This window comes from Trachypithecus francoisi, unplaced genomic scaffold (genome assembly GCF_009764315.1).
Source record: "Trachypithecus francoisi isolate TF-2019V2 unplaced genomic scaffold, Tfra_2.0 Lachesis_group0, whole genome shotgun sequence".
Classification (NCBI taxonomy): Eukaryota; Metazoa; Chordata; class Mammalia; order Primates; family Cercopithecidae; genus Trachypithecus; species Trachypithecus francoisi.
Genome location: NW_022681453.1, coordinates 172,642,575 through 172,661,873, shown reverse-complemented (window position 1 = coordinate 172,661,873; position 19,299 = coordinate 172,642,575). Strand labels below are relative to the sequence as shown.

General features: G+C 39.5%; 1 long non-coding RNA gene across 3 annotated transcripts in view; it reads right to left on the bottom strand.

The window, feature by feature from the left end:
• Positions 1-19,299, bottom strand: part of LOC117084249 — a 184,624-nt gene that overhangs the window by 116,665 nt on the left and 48,660 nt on the right. The gene's annotated exons all lie outside the window — the stretch shown is intronic.

Below are 19,299 nucleotides of genomic sequence, written 5' to 3'. Positions count from 1 at the left end.
AATGAGGGAGGCTCCGTGGGCGTGGGACCCTCCCGGCCAGGTGTGGGTATAATCTCCTGGTGTGCCTGTTTGCTTAAAGCACAGTATTGGGGTGGGAATTACCCAATTTTCCAGGTGTTGTGTGTCTCAGTTCGCTGGCTAGGAAAAGGGATTCCCTTCTGCCTTGCGCTTCCCAGGTGAGGCAATGCCTCGCCCTGCTTCAGCTCTCGCTGGTCTGGCTGCATCAGCTGACCAGCACCGACTGTCCGGCACTCCCCAGTGAGGTGACCCCAGTACCTCAGTTTAAAATGCAGAAATCACCAGTCTTCTGTGTCGTTCGCGCTGGGAGTTGGAGACTGGAGCTGTTCCTATTCGGCCATCTTGCTCCACCCTCCCAGAGTGGCTTTTCAACAATAAAGACTGTCTTGTTGAAACCTGTTTACTCTATGCTTTTGCTTTTAATTCTCTCCAACACAGCTCCCTCTGTTACCTTTGTCTCATCTGTACGCCCTCAAGCACTTCTCCAAAGGCTTTAAGCCCAGTTGAGTGGGCAAAAAGCCTTTTCCACCTTTTACCTTGCAACTGGTTTTGAGTTTCTCTTGAGTGTTTGACTGTTTAGCCAAGGATTGAGAGTCCCATTTTGAGGAGAGAAACCATTTGCCTCGGTTGTGTGCAAGCTTTCCAGAGTTCACCGATTAGCTTTCTGTACCTTTTCTTTCTCCACTGGTACTTGCAGCTCTTAGGCAGAGGATTATACAGCAACGTAATTATCCAGTCACTTTTCTTAGTCTTATATTTAAAGAGAATGTATGTGTCTTCTACGTTTACAGAAGTATTTTCCAAGTGACCCAAAGTGATATTGAATTCCATCCTGGCTGACTTCTAACATCTCTTTTTCCCTGTGATTTGGAGTCTAATACTAGCCATGTTCCTTGTGATTCTAAAAAAAAAAATTCTTGAACAGCCTACAACATAATCACAGAATTTCAAAATACTCAAACTAAGACCCCTTAGAGACCATCTAGTCCACATTTTACACAGTGCAAAACTAAGGCTGGTAAAGTTCCAGTACTAAGAACTCCACAGAGTTTATTAATATTTAACTTACGTATTTGCCTTTCCAATTATATACTCTTTGAGAACAGAGACCTTTACTTACACTTTTTTGGTATGTCATTTGCCACATATATTTATGCATGTAGTAGATACTTAGAAGGGATGGATCCCTGGATGTTTTATAAGAACTTTGCTCTAAACTGAATGGGGTCAGACCCAGCCCATAAGGGATGCACAAGGTTTTAAATGACACAGTCAGAGACCTAGAGAAATTTCATCCCAGCCCAGTGGGTCCCCTGGGGGATGCTTTGGGTTTTGTTCTGTTTGCTTTTTATTATGTAAGTAGTATGTGGACACATCCTTGTAAAAATTCAGGCCCTACATAACTACACAGAGTAAAAGATAAAGGACCTCCAAGTTTCCATCTGTTTTTTACTTCCCTCCCCAACATTGGCCACTACTTATAAAGTCTATTCTTCCAGTCCTTTTCAATATATTTCTTCACATATGCAGAGTTTGTTTTTTCTTTTACATAAATGAGATTATGTTTTATTCATTGTTTTTGCAACTTTCTTTTTTATTTAAAAATATATTGGCGGTCTTTCCATATTAGTACATATGCATAGTGTTTCATCAAATGGATGTACGATAAGGTATGTAGCCACTTTTCTATTGATGAACTCTGAAGGTGACTAATTTTTTGCCACAGTGAACAATGCTGCACATATGTGAATATTAATTCAGAATAGATTCCTAGAATGGCATTGGTGGATTGATGCTTATTTTCTCTGAGTGAATAGATCGAAGGTAGCAAGAATGATCCAAACTAAGTATTTCAACAGATGGTCTTCGAAAAATCACTACACCTCCCCTGAACCCAAACATCTGGATGCCTGACCTAATTCATAGAATGATACAGGTTTAAATGAGATAGTTAAGAAAAGTCTCTGAAAATCATGAACTGCTTTATAAATGCAAGGAACTGATAACCCCCAAGATAGTAATATGTTATTGCATCAACTAACCATACACATGGCTACACTATATGATTGTAAAGCACACAGTACAGATGTCCAAATATCCTTTTCTTGTTTAAGTATGACTCTCCCTTTCTGTTAGGAAGTTGCTCCTCTCCCAACTCCAACCATGTGGTACTAGTGATGGTTATCAATTATAGCACACAATGACTGGTACAAGGGTAGACATATTACTTCCACAAGGCCTATAAGGACTTTTTCCTTGGATTTTTCAAACTGGGCCATGGGAAAGAAATGCATTCCTCATTGGTCCTGCAGTTGTGAGACGTGGTGTGGCATGACACTGCCAGGGGCCACACCTCCAGCTATGTGGAGGAAGTCAATCTGAGAGATGCAGAAATGCATGTCCTGATGGTATTGAAGGTCCTAGTTCTGGTTTCTGAGCCATGGCTTCAGTCCCACTCCTCTTCTGCACACATGTGTCTTCTAATGTATTCCTCCTTTTGCCAAAGTAATTTGAGTTGGGTAAAGGTAGCCTGTAATCCTATGTCTGCGGACTCTGGCCCATTCCATCCATGGTTCTTCTCTTGACACTGTCATTTTCTCCTTTCCCACCCACCTGGCAGGAAGCATAATGATTGCTCTTGGCAGAAGGTTGATTTGATTTGTTTTCTTTATTGAACAAGATAACCACATGTATACTCCAATAGAGAGTATTTTGACAAGGAAAACATGAGACCTCCCTGGGTATGGCAGTCTCTGTTTCAAATTTCTGATTATCTGCAATAGCTTTAGCCACATGATAGGCAGAGGTAAAGCTGGGGTGGGAACCAGGTTTCTATGAACAACAGTGTTCAGCTATGGTAACATCTAAGACACTGGTACTTTCTGAACTTCACAATCTACTTGCACCCTTAAAACTGAACTCTGGTTCTTACAAAGTGAGGACCATCATGGCATTTCCTAGAAGAAAATATTTCTTTTTAAAACAACAGTTCTGGCCCTGAATTTTCTTCCGTCCTTGCCATTAGGGCATATTTAAATATAGTCTAAAAAGAATTATCCAAAAGAAGATTTGTCACTATTTCATCTTTGACCCCCTTCTTTTCTTCAAATGTTCATACTCAAGAGCTAGTTCTGTGGCACTAAGAAAATGGCATTGTCATTTTAATAATGTCTAAGACTCTTAAATTGTTTTGAGTAAAATTAGAGTTAAACAGCAGCAGCATACTAGCTAAAGAAGAAATGTATGACTTTCGGCCGGGCGCGGTGGCTCAAGCCTCTAATCCCAGCACTTTGGGAGGCCGAGACGGGCGGATCACGAGGTCAGGAGATCGAGACCATCCTGGCTAACACAGTGAAACCCCGTCTCTACTAAAAAATACAAAAAACTAGCCGGGCGTGGTGGCAGGTGCCTGTAGTCCCAGCTACTCGGGAGGCTGAGGCAGGAGAATGGCGTAAACCCGGGAGGCGGAGCTTGCAGTGAGCTGAGATCCGGCCACTGCACTCCAGCCTAGGTGACAGAGCGAGACTCCGTCTCAAAAAAAAAAAAAAAAAAAAAGAAGAAATGTATGACTTTCAAAGCCATAAAAACCTAGCTCTACAACACGGAAGATTTAGAGAGGCCTGAAGTAAAATATCTGACCTGCTGCTTACTGTATTAGTGACCTTGGACAAGCCATTTTAACATCCTTGAGCCTCAGTGTCTTCATCTGTAAAATTAAATTTTAAGTTAGCTCGTATGGTTATTGTGATGATTAAATGAAATTTTATACATATACTTTATATATTAAACTATCAACACAGTGCCTGGAGCATATTATGTGTTCAGTAAAGGGTAAGTATTACCATTAACTATTAGTAATAATTCTTCACATTTGAATAGTAATTTTCATTTTGATCCTAATAGCAAAATCATGTACAGCACAAGGGATAAATGTTCTCTCCACTTCAGAGGTGAACAAACTGAGGTTGAGAGAGCACGAATGGCTCACCCAGTGCCTCATAGATAGCTAGCAAATGGCAGATCTGAAATTCAAACCAAGCCTCTGTGAGTTAAGACCCCTTTTCTTGCCTTCTGCAATACTATCTTTCATTAATGATGAGAAATAAGTGAGATTCAATCAACAAGTTTTTTTAATTATTGACTGTCTCATAGGTGCCAGGTTCTGTTCTAGGCACTAAGTCTAAAGCAAAGAACAAAATAGACAAAAATCTCTCTTCTTATTCTTGAGGGTGAAGGCAGTCAATGGAAGAATAAATAAGTAAAATATATAGTATGCGGTGCAGGAGCATCATGGCAGACGGGAGGCAGGACTAGATTGCAGCTCTGACTTGGACAGACAGAGCAGTGTGTGGACGCTCACATTGTGGATTGTAGCTCCAGATTGACTACAAGAACAAACCAGCAATCCTGAGAGGGCCCACAGACCCTCTGAAGGAAGCACACTGCTCCTACAGGACCCAGGAGACACCCAAACACTGTGAGTGCCCCAACTGCAGAAGTGGGAAAGGGATTCTCCTCTCCCGAACACACACCTCTCCTGGAGAAAGTGAAGGTCTGTTTGCAGGAGAAGTTTCCTGCAGATTTCTCAGCAGAAAACCTACAAGCTAGAAGGGATTGGGGCCCTATCTCCAAACTCCTCAAACAAAACAAATATTGGCCAAGAATTGTGTATCCAGTGAAGCTAAGCATCATATATGAAGGAAACATACAGTCTTTTTCAGACAAACAAATGCTGAGAGAATTCACCACTACCAAGCCACCGCTACAAGAACTGCTAAAAGGAGCTCTAAATCTGGAAACAAGTCCTGGAAACACATCACAACAGAACCTCTTTAAAGCATAAATCACACGGGACCTATAAAACCAAAATTCAAGTTAAAAAGCAGAAACAAAAAACAAAAGAACCAAAGTACACAGGCAACAAATAGCATGATGAATGCAATGATACCTCACATCTCAATACTAACATTGAATGTAAATGGCCTAAATCCTCCACTTAAAAGACACAGAACTGCAGAATGGATAAGAACTCACCAACCAACTATCTGCTGTCAGAAAACTCAACTAACACATAAGGACTCACATAAACTTAAAAGGGGTGAAAAAAGTCATTTCATGCAAACGGACACCAAAAGCGAGCAGGGGTAGCTATTCGTATATCAGAAAAAAACAAATTTTAAAGCAACAGCAGTTAAAAGAGACAAAGAGGGACATTATATAATGGTAAAAGGCTCTGTCCAACAGCAAAACATCACAGTCCTAAACATATATGCACCTAACACTGGAGTTCCCAAATTTATAAAACAATTACTAATAGACCTAAGAAATGAGATAGACATCAACACAATAATAGTGGAAGACTTCAGTACTCCACTGACAGCACTAGACAGGTCATCAAGACAGAAAGTTCACAAAGAAACAATGGATTTAAACTACACCATGGAACAAATGGACTTACCAGATATATACAGAACATTTTATCCAACAACTGCAGAATACACATTCTATTCAACAGTGTATGGAACGTTCTCCAAGATAGACCATATGCTAGGCCATAAAATGAGCCTCAGTAAATTTAAGAAAATTGAAATTATATCAAGCACTCTCTCAGACCACAGTGAAATAAAACTAGAAATCAACTCCAAAAGGAACCTTCAAAACTATGCAATTACATGGAAATTAAATAACCTGCTCCTGAATGAGCATTGGGTCAAAAACAAAATGAAGATGGAAATTTAAAAGTTCTTCAAACTGGGCTGGGCACGATGGCTCATGCCTGTAATCCTAGCACTTTGGGAGGCAGAGGTGCACGGATCATGAGGTCAGGAGATTGAGACCATCCTGGCTAACATGGTGAAACCCCATCTCTACTAAAAATACAAAAAATTAGCCAGGCGTGGTGGCGGGCACCTGTAGTCCCAGCTACTTGGGAGGCTGAGGCAGGAGAATGGCATGAACCTGGCAGGTGGAGCCTGCAGCGAGCCGAGATCGCACCACTGCACTCCAGCCTGGACAATAGAGCAAGACTCCGTCTCAAAAAAAAAAAAAAATTCTTCAAACTGAATGACAATAATGACACAATCTATCAAAACCTCTGGGATACAGCACAGGCAGTGCTAAGAGGAAAGTCCATAGCCTTAATGCCTACATCAAAAAGACTGAAAGAGGGTTTTGCACAGAGTGCCATGGTCTGACTTACATTTTAAAATAATCACTCTGGTTGCTATGTTGGGATTAGCCCATATGAAGGTAAGGGTAGAAGTAGGGAAACATGTTAGAAGATGACTACAGTAGAAACATGGTGATGGCTTGATTCTGAGCAAACTGTCGCAAGCACAGAAAACCAAACACCGCATATTCTCACTCATAAGTGAGAATTGAACAATGAGAACACTTGGACACAGGAAGGGGAACATCGTACACTGGGGACTGTCGTGGGGTGGGGGGAGAAGGGAGGGATAGCATTAGGACATATACCTAATGTAAATGATGAGTTAATGGGTGCAGCACACCAACATGGCACATGTATACATATGTAACAAACCTGCAGGTTGTGCACATGTACCCTAGAATATAAAGTATAATTTTAAAAATCTTAGATATATATTAATAAGTGAAGAAAGCCAATCTGAAAAGACTCCATACTATGTGATTCCAAGTTTGTGATATCCTGGAAAAGGCACAACTATGGAGCCAGTGAGAAGACCAGTGGTCGCCAGAGATTGGTTAAGCACAAAGGATTTTTTTGGGCAGTAAAAAAACTCTGTATGATATTATAATGGTAGATACACGTCATTATACATTTGTCAAAACCCATAAAATGTGCAACACCAACACCAGTGAATCCTAATATAAACTATGGACTTTTGGTGATACTGACGTATTAATACATGTTTATCAATTGTAACAAATGTACCCGCTCTAGTGGGGGATGTTGATAGTTGGGGAGACTGTGCAGTGGTGGTGGGAGAAGGAGATAATGGAAAACCTTGGTACGTTATTCTCAATTATGCTGTGAACCTAAAACTATTCTTAAAAAAAATTAAGTCTTGAAAATGGTTGCTTTGAAGTTACATAAAAATTCATGAAAACATATGCAAATATAAATAAGAAAAGAAAAAATAGTATCAGACATTTTCAAGTAAATAACTCAAACAACACTAAAATATAATATAAAGTGAAACCTGAATAAAACTTAAATCCTCAAAAAAAAAAAAAAGGTGATGGCTTGAACCAGGATAGTAATAGTGTAATGAGTGAGAAAATGGTCAAATTCTGAAAAGATACTTTTTTATTATGCAAATTTTCAAGTATTAAAAAAATAGAGTAACACAGCAAACTTCTGTAAATTCATCACCCAAATTCAATAATTATCAAAACTGCCACATTTGCTTAACCAGCTCTTGTTTTTTCATGGGTTTTGTTTTGTTTTGTTTTTGGTTTTTGGTTTTTTTTTGACTGAAGTATTTTAAAATAAATTACGTACATTTGACCCAGCAATCTCATTATTGGGCATATGCCCAAAGGAATATAAATCATTCTATCATAAAGATACATGCACTTGTCTGTTCATCACAGCACTTTTCACAATAGCAAAGTCATAGAATCAACCTACATGCCTGTCAATGGCGGACTGGATAAAGGGTACATATACACCATGGAATACTACACAGCAATAAAAAAGAATAAAATCATGTCCCTTGCAGCAAAACAGATGCAGCTGGAGGCCATTATCCTAAGAAAATTAATGCAGGAACTAAAAACAAAATACTGCATGTTCTCGCTTATAAGTTGGAGCTAAACATTGAGCACACAGGGATATAAAAAGGGGAACAATAGGCACCACGGCTTACTTGAGGGTAGAAGGTAGGAGGAGGGGGAGGATAGAAAACGATCTATTGGGTACTATGCTCACTACCTGGGTAATAAAATCATTTGTACACCAAACCCCAGTGACACAATTTATCCTTGTCAAACCTGCACGTATATCCCCTGCATCTAAAATAAAAGTTGGAAGAAAAATAATTAATAAATAAATCTCTTCTTCAAAAAAATTACGTTGTATAATTTCACTGCTACCTATTGTATGCAGTATGCATTTCTCTGAAAATCTGAACATAAATATAATCACATTATCACACCTAAGAAAATTATCAATAACTCTTTGATATCAACCCATACTACAAACCAATTTCCCTAATTGTCTTAAAAATTTCTTTCACAGTTGAATTGTTTGAATCAAGGTATAAACATTGTAATACACTACATTTGTTTAGGTCTGAGTCTCTTTTAACCTAAAGGAGCACACATGTACACACACACACATGCACACACACTTTTTTCCCTTTAGCATTTCCCTGTGATTTACAAAATCCCCATAACATTCCTGAATAATGCCCCACATCCCAAATGTGTCCCTTTGCTCCTCTGTAGTGCAATTAACTCTAGAAGCTTGGTTAGACTTAGTTTCATTTTTTTTCAAAAACTTTTCATAGACAAAGTATATTTTATAAATGCATTACATCAGGAGTTACCCAATATGCTGCTGTTCCATTTATAGTGACATTCACGATAGTGACCATTCCCCATCTACATATAAATAATGATTCCAATCCACTGACAACCATTGTGTAAAACAATTATTTCACGAGACCAAGGAGGAGAAGAACAAGGTCGTTGTAATACTGGGTATATTTTTTCCACTTACCAGTATGTTGAAATGTATCCATGTTGATATCTATACTAGTCATTTCATACATGTCTAGTTATTTTAATTACTATATAGTACTCTACTGCATAGAAAAATAACACATTTCATTTATCATTTCTTCTATTAGTGAAAAAAAGGATATATCCTTTTTTTATCAAAAACAGTAGCAAAGAATATCCTTGTGCATTTTTCAGTGTGTATGCATATGAGAGTTTCTCTAAAATCAAGGGCAGGAATCAGAAACCTTTTTCTATAAAGAGCCAAATAGTTCAGGCTTTGTGGGCCATATGGTCTCTGTTGCCATTACTCTGTCATGTAGCAGGAAAAGAGTCATCAACATTGTGTAAATGAATAAGCATGCACACAGCTGGGTTTTTATAAGAGCAGATTTACAAAAACAGGTCATGGGCCAGATTTGGCCTGAAGGACACAGTTTGCTGACCCCTGGTGTAGAGTATGAAAATAGAGTATGTTCATCTTCAGCTTTGTTATATATTTCTATTTTCTTTCTCCAAATGAGTTATACCTGTTTACACTTCCATCCAGCAAAGTATACAAGTGACTGTTTCTCCACATTCTTGCCAACACTTGGTGTTATCTAATTTCTTAATTTGGGGGCAATCTGATGGTTGTGAAATAGTTGCTTATGAATGTTTCAATTTTCATAAGCCCAATTACAAATGTGCTTGAATATTTTTTATATGTGCTTTGACTATTCAGGTTTCTCATCCCTAAATTGCCAGTTTATAACATTTACCTACTTTCTATTGCGTTGTTTGCCTTTTTCTTACTAATTTGTGACTTTTATATATATTCTATTAATAGATTGCATTTTTCTGTTGATTATATGCATTACAAATATCTTAGTGTGAGTTTGTCTTTGCTCACAGTATCATTTGTTGAACAGAAGTTTTGTTTGGTTTTTGCTTTATTTTTAATGTCCACCGATACATTAATCCTTCCTTTTTCTGTGTGTGTATGTGTGTGTCTTTTTTTTTGCTTTGTATAAGAAATCTTGTCCCACCCAATTATCATATTTTTCTATATTTTCCTTTCCAGGAAAATAATTTCCTTTCTACGTTCAGGTTTTAGTACATCTGAATGTATCTTTACATATGGTAGTTATCTAATTTTATCTTATTCAATATGAACAATCAATTATCTGAGCCCCCTTTATTGATTAATCCATATATGTGTTCGCCACTGATTTCAATGCTACCTTTGACTTACTGCACATTCCCACATGTTCTAGGTCTGTTTCTAGGCTCTGTGTTCTGCTTTCTTAGTCTGCTTTTATTGGTCTATCTCTAGACTGACACTGTATCATTTTAATGCAATAATTTCATAAGTAGTCTTAATATCAGGCAGAATTAATCCCTCCCTATCACTGACATCTTTGAAATAGTCTTGCCTTGTCTTTACTCTTTATCTTCCATACAAATTTTAGATAAATTCCAATGTAAAGGTTTGGAAACAAATGTTTAAAAAAAATCTAAGTAACTTTCCCAAGGCCCCACGATTAATAAGTAGATGAGGTGACATTCAAATCCATGCAGAATAATTTCGAAGCCCAGTTTCTAAGCCACTATATCCAAAATACCACCTCTACATCTATATTATAAAGTGCTAGAACAGGCTGAATTTAATGTCAGTAATCCTTAGGCTCTGGACTTGGCTCATTCGCAGACAAGTTGCTTGGGTATCCCTCTGGACCTAGTTTCCTCACCTACAAAATTTTTACAAAAATAAGATGTCTCAGAGCTATGAATAAACAGTCAATATAAACTGTAAAGCATTGATTCTGTAAAAGCCCACCAATACTGGTTAATTTTATATGTCAACTAGACTGGGCCACAGGGTGCCCAGGCATATAGTCAAGCAGTATTCTGTATTTATCTGTGAGAGTGTTTCTCAGTGAGAATAACATCTGAATCAGTAGGTTGAGTAAAGGGCATTGCCACCACCCCCCCCCCCCAGTGTGGGTAGCCCTCATCCAGTCCATTGTAGGCCTGAGTAGAACAAAACACTAGGTAAGAGGGAACTCTTGCTGCCTGACTGCTGTAAGATGAGACATCAGACTTTTCCTGTCTTTAGACTTGAACTGAAACCTTGGTCTTTCTTGGGTCTCAAGCCTGCTAGCTTTTAGACTGGAACTTACATTATCAGCCCTCCTGGTTCTCAGGAACTAGAACTACACCACAGATTCTACTGAGTTTCAAGTTGTTCAACTGCACTGTACCTCCATAATCATATGAGCCAATTCCTCATAATCAACAAACACACACACACATATATCCTATTGGTTCTGTTTCTCTGGAGAACCCTGACTAATACAGATTTTGCTACCAAGAGTGGTCCTAGAGGAACATAATTTTAAGAATGAGTTTCTGAATTGGTTTTGAGGTATTTGGAATCAGATCTCTAATCTGATTAAAGACACTAATGATTCTATTTCCAGTAGTAAAGAGAGCATTGAAAGTCCATGGTGTGATTTGGCAATAAAAATACACAAAATATCACCATTGAATACTCGTAGTCAACTACTTATAAGAATCAAAGAGCTTGGTAACTGTGTATGTACTTTCAAACATTTTTGGGGCAAGCTAACAAATGTAATGAGATTGGCTGGTTGTTCCTACTATTGCTGGACAAGGTGGAGAAAGATAAGGATGAGTTCAGGGGTTTGAGTTGCCAGCCCAAGCGTTGCATAAATGACTGGAAAACTTCTATGTTTGCCCTAAAAGATATCTTTATCTCTTATAGCTGCAGAGCTGAGATTGCTGAAAATTAAAAGGCAGAGCCTCACCCTATGACTGGCTGAATTACAACACAAGTTGAACTCCCAGCCTCGCACGGTGTCTACTGTAAAGGTGAAGGCATTGGTTGGGAAGAAATGGGCTTCTGAAAAATTGTAATGGGAACATGCAGGAAGACCTTGATGAATTTGGGGTCATTGAGCCCCTAAATTCTGATGAGTCTTCTTTGCCAGTGGAAGATTTCTCCCTACTCCAGAAAGGGAGTCATCTCCCAATCCCTTGTGGTATAAGCCTCTGTACCCTTATCTAAGGAGATTAACCCTGAATTGCCTAAAAAACTCCAGTGCTCTCCCTTGAGGCAGTTGCCATGGAAGACAATGCTGAGTCTCCTCAGAACCTAACATCATCAACTCTCTTTGCTTCTAAACCTATAATTAGACTCACGTCCTAGTAGGTCCCTAAAGGTAAAGTACAAAAGGTAACCCATAAGGAAGTGTGCTACACTCCAAAAGAATAACTGGAGTTTTCTAATGTACACAGAAATCTAAGAAATATGTGTGGAAACAGATATTGAGAATGTGAAATGATGATAGAAGGAACATAAAGTTGGATCAAGCTAAACTTTTTGATATGGTCTCACTATGCAGAGATTCTGCATTTAATGTTGCAGCTCAGAGATTAAGGAGTCTAATAGTTTGGTTGACTGGCTAAAACATGGACCTAAGACCACAGTGCACAAGTTGGAAATGCTGGACCTGCCTTGGTTTACTACAGAGGAAGTGATTCAAAGGCTGAGGGAGACTGAAATATTAGAGCGGATTTGTCATTTAATACCTACTCATCCACCATGACTATGAAAAATAAATGTGTAAGAGGAACTTCAGCATCCTTGAAGAGCCCTGTGATTCCGCTTCCCTGTAGGCCAGACCCTAATGCAAGAACTACAGTCACTGGATTGGAAAACCTAAATGCAATGGGAGTAGTTGGGTCCTAGGGTGGCAGGGGCCAGATGGCAGGACTCAACTGCCAAAGGCAAGAGGGGTATGGATACCATAATGGACATCAGAGTCAGAGCAGCAATCAGAATAGTCTAACTCACACAGACCTGTAGCATTGGCCAGTTGATTGCAGTGTCCCTAGAAGTAAAATAGGAAGCCTATTAAATGCTTATTTGATCTATATAAGCAGAAAAGTTATAGGTTAAGTGAACAAAAGTCTAATCTGAATCATAATCACAGAGAGTCACAGTTACTCAATTTACAGTTTACAAACTTAAGCTAGTTTACAAACCCAGAGTATCTTGAATGATGAGTAGACCAGGTCTCCTTGAGAAAGGATCCCAGTGTACAGACAAAAATTTAAACGGTTGGTCTTCGATCGGCCTTTCCCCAAAGGAACATACAGCCTTCTACCAGGACAACATTGTACTGGAGGAAAGGAAATAATCAAACCTTTTAGGGACTACTGGACAGCGGCTCTGAACTGACTCTAGTTCTAAGGAATCCAAAACATCACTGTGGTCCACCTGTCAGAGTAGGAGTTTATGGAGGTCAGATGATAAATCAAGTTTTGGCTCAAGTCTGTCTCACAGTGGGTCCGGTGGATCCCTGAACAAATCTTGTTATTTCCCCAGTTCTGGAATGCATCATTGGAACAGACTTACTCAACAGCTAGCAGTAACACCTCATTGGTTCCCTGACCAGTGGATGAGGGCTTTTATGGTGGGAAAGGCCGAAGGGAAGCCACTAGAACTCCCTGTACCTACAAAACTAGTGAATCAGAAGCAATACAGATTAGTATTGCAGAAATTAGTGCCATCATCAAGGACTTGAAAGATGAGGTCATGGTGATTCCCATTACATCCCCATTCAACTCTCCCATGTGACCTGTGCATAAGACACACAGATCTTGGAGAATGACGTGGATTATTGTAGGCTTAACCAGGTGGTGACTTTAATGACAGCTGCTGTACCAGTTTGTTTCGGGTGGCAAGGCTGGCAATACACTCTCACTGTCCTATCTCAGAGGTTTATCAGCTCTCCAGCCCTATGTCACAATTTGGTTTGCAGAGATTTTGATCACCTTTCTCTTCCACCAGATATTACACTGGCCCCATTACATTGATGACATTATGCTAATTTGACCTAGTGAGCAAGAAGTAGCAACTACTCTAGACCGTTTGGTAAGACATTTGCGTGTGAGAGGATGAGAAATAAATCTGACAAAACCCAGGGGCCCTCTACTTTGTGAAATCGTTCTGGGTCCAGTGTTGTGGGGCATGTTGATAAATTCCTCCTAAGGTGAATGACAAATTGCTGCATCTGACTCCTCCTATAACCAAAAAGTAAAATAAAATGCCTAGTAGGTCTCTTTCGATTTTGGAGGCAAGGTATTTCATGGTGGGTGTGTTACTCTAACCCATTTGCCAAGTGGCCCCAAAAGCTACTTATTTTGAGTGGAGCCCAGAACAAGAGAAGGCTCTGCAACAGATCCAGTCTACTGTATAAGCTGCTGTACCACTTGGGCCATATGACCCAGTACAATGATACTGGAACTGTCAGTGGTGATGTGTGTGCTATTTGGAGCCTTTGACAGGCACCTGCAGGTGAATTTCAACACTGGTCCTTTGGATTTTGAAACAAAGCCCTGCCACACTCTGTAGTTAACTACTCTCCTTTTGAGAAATGGCTCTTGGCCTGCTACTGGGCCCCAGTAGAGACTGAACATTTATCCATGGGCCACCAAATTACCACGCAAATTAAGCTGCCCATCAGAAAATGGGTGTTATCTGACTCACCACACCATAAAGTTGGGTGTGCACAGCAGTACTCCATCATCAAATGGAAGTAATGTATGAGTGAGCAAGCTCAAGCAGGCCCTGAAGGTATGAGAACGTTACATGAAGAAGTGTGCCAAGACTGAGCGTGGTGGCTCACACCCGTAATCCCAGCATTTTGAGAGGCCAAGCCAGGCAGATCACTTGAGGTCAGGAGTTCGAGACCAGCTTGGCTTCACGTGGTGAAACCCTGTCTCTACTAAAAATTCAAAAATCAGCTAGGTATGGTGATGGATGCTTGTAATCCCAGTTACCCAGGAGGCTGAGGCAGGAGAATCACTTGCACCTGGGAAATGGAGTTTACAGTGAGCCAAGATCACACCACTGCACTCAAGCCTGGGTGACAGAAACTCCATCTCAAAAAAAAAGGGGGGGGTGCCAAATGCACAGTCTCCACTCCTGTTTCTCTATGTTCTCTCTCCATCATTGAGGACACAGAAAGAAGACAACTATCTGCAAGCCAGGAAAAGAGCCCTCATTAGAGCACAACCATGTTGGCACCCTGATCTTGGACTTCCAGCCTCCATAAATGGGAGAAAATAAATTTCTGTTGCTTAAGACACCCAGCTATGGCACTTTGTTAAGGCAGCCTGAGAAGACTAATACACCATCCAAATTTAAGATTTGGTACAATAAACCAGTTTATATTTTTCTGTAAAAAAACTATTTTAAATCTCTTATTTATATTCTATGTGAATTCTCTTCTATTGAATGTAGATTGGAGGATCTTCAGGAAAACTATTTTGCTTTTCCTGAGATCAAAATGGAAGTCAAGGAAAAACTGCCACTAAAGTTCTTTTGTCTCTAAAGATAACACAGAAAATCTTCCAGAACTTACAAGACCCCAGTATTGCTTCAAAGTCGTGCTCAGCCAGTCCCACACCCTGCAGGAAGCCCACTAGAAGATGAGCGTGGGTCCCAATGAGGAAGAAAAAAATCACTCGGAGGTGAAAGCAAATTCCAGATGTGCACAGCAGGTTGAGAAATTGGGAGTAAGAAGTTCAAATGTTTTGGAGTCAGTCTCTTTAGAAAAACACCTAGATGGCAGGCTCTAGCTGTGGCGTTTTCATACCAGAGTTAGACTGAGCCAAAAAGAAACCAAAGTATCGGACAGCGTATCTAAGTCTGCATTTCTTCCTCTATTCCTTTCAACTTCTGCTTAGGCAGAAATAAATGAGCAACTATAAAATAAATCCTAAAAATAAAATAAGGTTAGTTTTTTTTACAGTCCTCAAGATGGAATACAGAAATTTGTAGGCTGTTTTGGCCTGAGTATCATTGAGAGATGGATTTGTTTATCCCTAAGTTTTACTTTTGTCTGCCCATCTAATTTTGCTTTATTGATCGATGTTGTCCTAGGTCAGGTTCTCCCAGAAACAGAAGCTAAGCCAAGAATTCAGGTGCAAGTTATTTATTAAGGAAATTCTCCCAGGAGAAACCTGTAAGGAAGTGGAAAACAAGCTACCAGCAGTCTCACAAACTGAGGCAATATAAATCAGAGTTCACACCATTAAGGTCAAGGGGCTCTGATAAACATCCCCAGATTTAATTAGGACCTCTGAAGGATTACATCCTAAGAGGAAGGTCAAATCTAAAAAGACCAGGCCTTCCAAAAACTAAAATCCAATTTCAAATCAGCTCAGTGACTGAATTAAAGCAATGTGCTCCTATTTAACTGCCTGACAGAAACTAAAGAAATCTTCTTTTGACTAAGATAATATCACCCAAGCAGCTATTATTTTTCAACACAACGTCTTGCATTTAATAAAAAAAAGTCCTTGTATGCCAAGAGACAGGTCCAAGAGAAAAAAAGCAGACAATAGAAACAGAACAGATGACCCAAAGATCAGAGTTATTAGGTATGGGCTTTACAATAATAAAAATAGGCCGGCACGGTGGCTCACGCCTGTAATCCTAGCACTTTGGGAGGCTGAGGTGGTTAGATCACCTGAGGTCAGGCGTTTGAGACCAGCCTCGCCAACATGGTGAAAACCCCAGCTCTACTCTAAATATACAAAACAAATTGGCTGGGCTTAGTGGCGTATGACTGTAATCCCAGCTACTCGGGAGGCTGAGGCATGAGAACTGCTTGAACCTGTGAGGTGGAGGTTACAGTGAGCTGAGATTGTGCCACTGCACTCCAGCCTGGGTGACAGAGCTAGACTCCGTCTTAAAATAAATAAATAAATAAATAAGCCAGAGATCTCTGTCCCACTCTAACCATCCTTTAATCCTGCATCTCCAAGAAATACAATAAACACTTCCAGCTCTTTCTTCTGGTGTTTACCTCCAGCATAGTTGAGCATATGTCACATATATCTCATATATCATTTCAGCATATTTCAAATGATATGCTTATGCTGATATCTCTGGATTCATCCATTTTAGACATTATCTATTAACTTCCTATTATGGTTAATAATATCTTAGTTCTCTCACAACTTTCCTGCCTTGCAAATCTCTCTTATATATCTTCACTTCTTTCCCTCCCTCCATACAATATAGTTACAGCCAATATATGGTTAATTCACTCTCTCCAATCAATTTATAAAGCCTCTATCAATACTGTTTTCCACATGGTCAGAAATATATATGGTTAACTATAAGTTCCATTTTATTTTCTCTAGAAACATCCCTCCTAAAGTCTTCCATATCCTCCTGCTCCAAAGTGGACTGATTCCTCTCTAATACTACTGCACAGCTATCATCTTGGGACTTCATTGTTTGTAAAACTAGGAATTCCTTTATTAATATGCTGTGTTGAACCCCACCTTTCCTGGCTCCCAAGTCTTGCTTTGCTCCTTTTTTTTGATGCACCTTCTTAAGAAAGTATACATTTGAAATTTGAAATAAAATGCTTGGGATGTTGCATGTCTGAAGATGACATTATTCACCTCTCCCACTTGATTGAGTGGTTCTTCTGTGCATAGAATTCTCATTAGAGTATTACTTCCCTCAGAATTTAGAGGGAAAATTCCCTCCTCATTGTCTTCTAGTTTCCCTTGTGTTGGCTGAAATATCTGAAATCTTATTCCAAACTCTTTATGTGTGACCTATTTTTCACTATCTGAAAGCTTCTAGAATCTTCTCTCTGTATCTGATACTTTATAATGATGTGCCTCAGGAAAGAATATTTTTAAATTTATATGGAGACATAAGTCCTTCAGTTCTGAGAAATTGTCTTGAATTATTTCTTTGATAAGTTTCTTCCCATTGAAACTCTTATCAAATTTTTATTATCAATTTCTGGATCTCCTGTAATGAACTTTAACTTGTTTACCTGTAGGACAAATCAACTTGCTTCTCCTAGTTTCTAACAAAATTGAGTTTTTATGTCCATTTCTTATTCTGTCTGTTTCTGTGATGTGATTGGAGAGAGAAGATGGAGCTGGGACATTTTACTCTGCTCTCTTTAAACTGAGCAGCACTATATTGCTTTTTATTGTTTATAGAGCCACAAAAACAAAAAAAAGTTTCATTGAAACTTCCAGCGTGTGGTTCAATGATAGACATTACAAGGGAAAACTACCACCATATATCAACAGCTGAGGAAATTCTGTCACAAACACAGTTGAATATTGTCCAATCCTTCAAAACTCTTCTCATTTCTCTTTAATTGAGAGAAAATCTAAGAGAACTTTTTAAGGGAAATATTAATTTTTCTACTGAATTGGAATATTAGACACTATTTTTAAGCTACTGCTGCACTGAGATTAGAGTCATTTATCAAAAGTTACAGCCCACACTCAAGACAGCCTGGAGGGAGAGAGCTGTTGGAAATCCATTCAACTCAGTCTGACTGACCAAGGCTAACGTGGTTGGGGCAAATTTTTCATGCAGGGGCTCAGCAGTGTTACTAAACACAGCCACTTCACGCTGGGACACAGTACTTTACAAAGCTATGTAGAAGCCAAAAGCACTTCTATTTTGAAAATGTTTCAAAAGCACTAAAGGAAATTTTCTTAACCACTAAATATAAGTGTTAGAACCTTTTATTGCTTTCACCTCATTTTCTAACTTCTAATTTACTTGGAGGGTATTGGAGAAAGAACTCTTCAAATTCTTTCAATGTGTTTAAATGGCTTTAAAGTAATTAGCTTTTAAGACTTTCTACTCTGAAGCAAGAGAATATGTTTTTATGCTTCATTTATCCAGAATCCTTCAAGAACGAAGGATCCCACATAAGTTAAAAACTCCATGGGATGCTGCTTTAGATCTCACACCCCCCACCCCCCCCACACACACGTATACACACTCAAGTTTTAATCCATTTGGAAGAATTTCTTTGGAGCAGAGGGTTCTAGTAAACACCAGGGTGTCACCAGGTGCAGGCTGAAACTCACAGGCAACAGGCAAGAAATGCACACATTTCTTGTTCACTCAACAGCCCATGGCGAGGCCCCAGTGGGCCAAGCACAGCTGGACACAACTTGCATCTGTGCTACAGGAGGTAGCTTCAGACCTATACTACTTTCCCTTTTTTAGAGGAAGAATAGAACTGTCTCATAATCAGGACACACTGTCTGAGTTTAGGTGCCACCTTTGCAAAGGAACGCCAGGATCACCAGATGCCCAGCTCTGGAGGCCTTTTGGGAAGTTGTGCTCACATCCAGCACCTTCTACTAGGAGGAGAGGGAGCTCCAGATCCAGAGAGCATAATGCCAGAAAACCTGCTGGGGGCATGTGGGCTTATTCAGGAAGAAATCTTGGTTCTCCACAGTCTTTCTAAAATGACATTTTTTGTTGTTGTTGCCTTCTTATTTGGAGTGTGTTATGCCTTTGGGATTTGTACCTGTTTCTGTAGTATTTGTGTCTTCTCCCTTACTGTCACTGACCACTTCTCAACTTGGGATGTCAGACTTCAAATCCTCTGGCTTCTAATCTACTACAGACTCGGGAAAAGAATAACCAGGGATGCTGAGGTTGTATATAAAATAAGTATACGTGGCTTCTTGTGAGGACCTGGAAGGCAGCCCTGT